The following is a 6,444-nucleotide window of genomic DNA, read 5'->3' as shown; positions in this document are numbered from 1 at the left end:
CAGCTAGTAAGAGGACCAGAAAGTACTAGAAAACAAATCCAAAGGAAAGGCTAACGTTTGTGCTGATCCTGGTGGCTGGAACATCCCAGGGAGCCAGGAAACAAAGCCTAAAAACTGAGCAGGTAAAAGTCAAACTGTATGCCCACATAAAGTCAGGTGGAAGAGGACAGCTCAGTGAATGAATCCTATCATCCACCACACTACGGTTAGATGTGAGTCTTTTAGAGGGGAATATTGTGAGCCCTTCCGGGGGCAAGACTCCTTAGACACCACTCCAGAAGTCACACATCAGGGAGGCAGGTATAACACAGTGGCTAAGAGTGTGAACCGTGGAGGAAATTGCCAGGGGTATGAGCTTGACTCCACATTTTCTTTTTTTTTTCCTTTTTAAAAAAATTTTTTTTAACGTTTATTTATTTTTGAGACAGAGAGAGACAGAGCATGAACGGGGGAGGGTCAGAGAGAAGGAGACACAGAATCTGAAACAGGCTGTCAGCACAGAGCCCCACGAGGGGCTCAAACTCACGGACCGCGAAATCATGACCTGAACCTAAGTTGGCCGCTTAACCGGCTGAGCCACCCAGGCTCCCCAACTCCACATTTTCTTAATGTGACCTTGCACAAGCTCTTTAACCTCACCGGGTCTCAGTGTCCTTGTCTGGAGACATGTAGCTCACAAAATTGGCATAAAATTAAATTATTTAATACATGTCAAGTGCCTTGACCTGTGCCTCACACATAGCAAACTCTCCACAGATATTAGCTGGGATTACATGCACCGGTGCCCTCACAGCAAATGCCAGGCAGACCAGTTACTCTTTGGACTTACTTAACGTTTTAATGCCCACATCACACACATTTAGCTCTAGTATTTGGAAATCCAAACAGTGGTCCCTATTTCCCACAGAAACATTGACGAGTTATTTCTTTAACATTCTAGAACACTATAATAAGTATAAATAATATATGGCCTCACAGCTACTTCTCCATAGATGTGGGATTCCACATGTTAATTTCAGGACCTAGCTTATTCCAACTGGATCCAGCCCCTCCCTCTTGTGTTCCACTCTCATCTCCTGCCTTTGGCCCATCACTGCCAACGCCAGACTCTGCCTCAGCATGGCTTCCAGCCCGTCCAAAACACAATCATTCCCCAGTTTTGCTGCTGCTGTTTCTTACCAAAGATTGGCTTCTTTAATGCTTCCCGACATTTTGCTTTGCCAAAGCCTCTATTACTTCAACACAGAGACAACAAACAGCTGTTGATTTTTATAGTCACCACACCCTCTTGAACGCTAGAAAACAAATTCCCTGAAAGCAAACTTTGTATTTTAAAATTGTTCTTAAATGAAAAAAAACCTTCTTTCACTTGCGTTGAGTCTTATTGAGTGGGTCATAAATTTTAAACTAAGTAGTAGGACTTTGGATAGGTTTTGCTAACACTATCAGTACATCCTGCGTTATATGTATCTATAGATTACTCACCAATGTCATAGGCTGGAAATGAACGTTGAAAAATGAAAAGTGGTGTTACGGATCTGTGACAGCCCTTTTCTTCTTCAAAAGTGCCTTTAGTCTTAAACTAGATTTGAAACATATGGAAATTAAGTTAAAATTCCTCATTAACAAATTTCCTCTTTTGACTCAAATAACTTTCAAACAATTATTATTTATTACTTTTGAATATCGCCTCACGGAGCCTCAGAATCAATTGGTCTTTACAGTTAGGTCAAGCAAACTTCCTTTTCATAATGTTACATTTTCCAACTGTGATCAAGGAACCCATAGCAAGTTCTGCTACCTCTTGTATTTCGGAACGAATTTTTCCTGTAAAATGTCAGACTTGAAATTTAAATCTTTTTCCTGACTCGCAATAACCAAAGTTTAATCTAATGAATAAGGGTGACAAGTTACTGACTGACAACACAACACAGAAGCAATAGAACGGTCTCCTAATAACAAGTGGCTCAAAACAGTCAAAGTCCAACCTACATAAAACATTGCTCTGCCTTGATCTTCTTGAACAAGAAGTTCTCGTTGGAAAGCATTCACTATAAAGACTGTGCTAGGAGGACATCTGGACTCACAGTGGCAGAGTAGAAACAGATGATGACGGTGCAGAAGGAGAGCTGTGGCCCTTTGACAGCCCAGAGCTGCTCAACACGTTTTTTCCCCCTTGTTTTCCTAATCTAACAGGAAATAATAAATACTTAGGAAAACAAGGATATTATTTTAAATGTCTCCGTCTAATTAGCTTCAAAAATATTATCTTGTTCTAGAACTCTCCAAAGAAATTGTACATTCGTATCATGGGGTGTCATAGTAATAAAGCATTGAATGTCAATCAAAATATCAATAAAGATCATGTTCTCGTCTTTATCCTATGAATATTTTGTTAGATTTTGAATGCAGGCTAGTGCTGAATTTGCTACATCCAACCACCCTTACCCCACCTTAGATAAAAGGCAAATAGCTACAACATAGTTTATTGTGCATATGTGAACTTTGGAGCCTGACAGCCTGGGTTCAAATCCTGACTCAGCCACTCACTAATTGTGCTCTTGGGCAAACAAGTTATTTAACTTCTTTGTACCTCACTCTCTTCATCTGTAAACTGAGAAGAATGCCTTCTAGGGTCGATGTATGAATTAAATAATACATGTAAGCACCTACACACAGTGTCAGCACATAGTAGGCACTCAATAAATGTTAGCTGTCTTTAGTTTAAGACCTTACACAGACCTTTCTTGATGCTGATGATTTCTGGATTATGAAATTCCTATCCTTGTCAGTGCCCAGTGTGACGGAAAATCATGTGCTGCCTCAGGGACCTGTGGAATGGATTGGCCAACAGTGAATCTTCCTCAGCCATAGTGATGCTTGTGTGACCTTGAGCAAGTCCTTTCTCCGGGAGTCTCCCACGGCCATGCAAATTCAATGAGTTGCCTTACACCTATGCACCCAGGCTGCTACACAGAGCTCACACAGTAAGCACTTCTTGACTGGAAAGATGCATATCTGTGAGATCCTCTGGAAATTACTCATAGCAAGCCCTTCTTTTCTAAGTTCCCACAAGTTACCGCCATCAAAAAAGCTCTTCAGATAAATTAGATAAAGAAACAGTACCCAATGGTTCTGAAAGCTTGGTTAAACCAATTTGGAACACTAAATTCACAGTAGGCAAGTTTGGCACCCAAAGGATATCTCCCTCTGGTTTCTGCTTCCTGTAAACCAGGGGTTCCTGCCTGGAGGGAGTCTCACCAGTTATGTAAATGAGTGAAGCAAGCTAAAAGAGAGTGTTAGGAACTGTGAAAATGTGGATTGTAGAGGCACCAATAAAAGCATTCTATTTAAAACTTTTTGTCTAAAAATTATCTGTAGGCCAAGGTTAATCCTCAGGCAACCAGACATCAACTTTTGTGGTTGTTTTTGAATTTGTATCGCTAGCCAAATTGTAGCAAGATTCTCACACAGAGAGACGGGACACTGAGGCTCTTCTTTCCAGAAAGCAGCTTTATCCATGGCAGCATGGGCTCAGCCGGCTAAGACCCCAAAAAGGCTGAGCCCCGAGTGCAAGGGGGTGTAGCCTTTTATGCAATTTCTACTTCTTTGTCTCCTGTTTCTGGTGACACATATAGTCTGATTGGACACAGTCCAACTTACAGAGTCGTGTCAGGGTTATGCTTACGTGTATAGGAGTTGATTGGGCCGTGTGGCAGGTTGCCTTCCTTTGTTCTGAGAAAGCCTCCATCACGTTCCTTAGGGAGGAGCTCTACCACATTCCCCCCTTTGATGCTCAGACCTCCCATTTTGGGTCAAAGAGCATCATCTTGGTTTAGAGGTTTCTATTTCCATAACATCATCACACGTACGGCCGTCTTCCATTTTGAGTCTCCTGGGTTAAGGATGGCAAAATTAACGGGGTTACAGGATCCTGACTAGCAGTTTGACTCAGCCACACACTTCTGGAGGGCTGTTTTGTCTTCAGTCTGCCAGGTGGCCCAGGTGACACAGCTTCCATAAGGACAGAAAGACTGAGGTGGATGGGGTCAGTGACCACATAAACCAGACTCCTCGCACATGTGCTCGTCATTGCGCTGGTAGTTTCAATCCCATGCCAGACCTCCACGTGGCACACCACATGGCAATATGTCACCTAGGCTATGCACGCGTCAAAGCATATAGACACCGGCTGGCTTGGATTGGGAATTTGAGCTTTGTTAATTAGTCGGCCCACACTGGTGGTGCCTGTCTTGGGGTAACTCCAGACCTCTAGCCATTCCTCCTTTGGGGAGCACTGTGGGTCAAAACAAGTGTATTGACTCTCCCGTTGGTAGATAGAATAGGTGGTCTTATCGCGTTTGCAGGTCCCCAGGATCTTTCCCTGGCATGAGAAGTGGGTATGGTATAGTAAGGTCCAAGTGACTCCTTGGCCTGACCTGGTTATGCAGATACGTGGGTCACACGATGAGGAATCTAGGTCTACAGAAGGGGTCCAGATTAGAAGCAACAGTACCAACGAAGCATCCTATCCACAAAAGGAAGGTGAGTGCTAATAGAAACCTCTCACCACACTCCCAGCTGGTCTGGGTGGCTTCTGCCAATCCTATGGTGAAAAGTGGAGCAAGGATCCCAGTAACAGCGAGACACAAGGGGTGACAGCGCATCACAGTAAGGAAACATATAGAAGATAAGGACGGTCTATTTGTTCCACCAGACTGTGGACTCCTCAAGCTTCTGCCGTGCGTGGTCAGCTTCCAGAGTGACTAAAGCAGGGCTGCAGTCTCCCCGAGCCCCTGGAGTTGCAGATTGCTTCTTTCGTATGGTCAGCTTGCGCGGCGTTGATGAATCAGGAACGCACCTCTGCTGCCTTTACTGTAGTAAGGCTGGACAAGGGGACAATGAATGGGTCTCTCCAGAGGGGCTTTAGGGGTTGGACATTCCATTCCTTTACCCACACAGCATCTCCTGGTTTAAAGGGGTGAGCATCTAGGGGCGCCTGGGTGGCTCAGTCGGTTAAGCGTCCGACTTCGGCTCAGGTCATGATCTAGCGGTCCGTGAGTTCAAGCCCCGCATCGGGCTCTGTGCTGACAGCTCAGACCCTGGAGCCTGTTTCAGATTCTGTGTCTCCCTCTCTCTCTGACCCTCCCCCATTCATGCTCTGTCTGTCTCAAAAATAAATAAAGGTTAAAAAAATTTTTAAAAAAATAAAAATAAGAAAAAATAAAGGGGTGAGCGTCTGTGGTCAGACACATATAATCGCTCCCTAACCCAGTGGTGTAAGGTGGTTAAGGTGAAGACAAGGGCCCGCATCTGTTGCCTCAGGGTTAGATTGCCTATCTCGTTTAGATCCCCCCCTTATGCCCTTGATAATGGGGAGGGCACCCATAAAGGATTTTGTAAGTGGAGAACCCCATCTGCTTCTGCAGCCTTTCACTTGCAGCTATAGTCTGCCTCCTGAAGGTCACTTATCTCTCCCTGCCTAATGTTAACCCTTCCCCTACTCATTCCTCCCCCTGGAATAGGGCCCCGAACTGCCTTTAGGGAACAGGGATGATGACCGTTCTGGCTTCTTCAAGCTGATAAGGGACTGTGTCAGGGTACAGCAGTTAGAGCCTACCCAAGGGTCTGTCAAGTGGCCCATCGTAGGGTTCTGCAGAAAGGTTGACAGGCACGAGGCGGCACAAACATTGGCGGACACAAAGAGAAAAACACAAAGTAAAGATTATACTGACCAACAAGACGGCATCTTAAGATACTGTCCCCAATTCCCAAATCAGTCAAAGAATCCGGGAGAGACCCTGACTTTGACCAATTATGGCCAAATGTCATCTATCAGTTCTAAGACTATGTGAGAATTATCAGTTATATTGAAACAACACATGTCAGGGAATCTCTCATAACCCAGGTGATGGAGAAGCAGTACTTAACGGTGGCTCTATTCTCCAAGAGTGGGGCCCTAGCTTGATTTAATTTTTTTTATTTAAAGCATCTAAAGCTTGTGAGGTGTTATTTAGAGTTTTGCTGAGTATAAGCAGATAGTTTGCTTTATTTTGAGGTATAAGACTTTTTCAAGAGCTGGGAGTCCTACCAGAGAAAGAGTCAAGGTAGCCATTTACCATTACTAATTCACAAACATTTAGGTAAGCTGAACCCGGGTATTATTTCATAAAGCAAAGCTTTTATTACCTCTTGTGCCTTTTCAGTTTTTTTGTTTCGTTTTGTTTTGTTTTTTAGGGGAAGGCCTCTACCCAATTAGTAAAAGCATCAACCCATCCCAACAGATGTTGGCATTCCTTCGACCTTGGCATATGAGTGAAACCTAATTGTCAGTCTTCCCTAAGCCTCCAGTTCCTTGATGGCCTGGGAGAGCCAGTTTGTAGTCGAGAGGATCGTTTCTAAGACATACTTCACAGGCTGATACTACTTGCTGAACTGTCCTTG

The sequence above is a fragment of the Panthera onca genome, chromosome A1 (genome assembly GCF_046562875.1).
Source record: "Panthera onca isolate mPanOnc1 chromosome A1, mPanOnc1 haplotype 2, whole genome shotgun sequence".
Lineage (NCBI taxonomy): Eukaryota > Metazoa > Chordata > Mammalia > Carnivora > Felidae > Panthera > Panthera onca.
The sequence above is the reverse complement of the archived record's forward strand: the minus strand, read 5'-3'. Positions refer to the sequence as shown.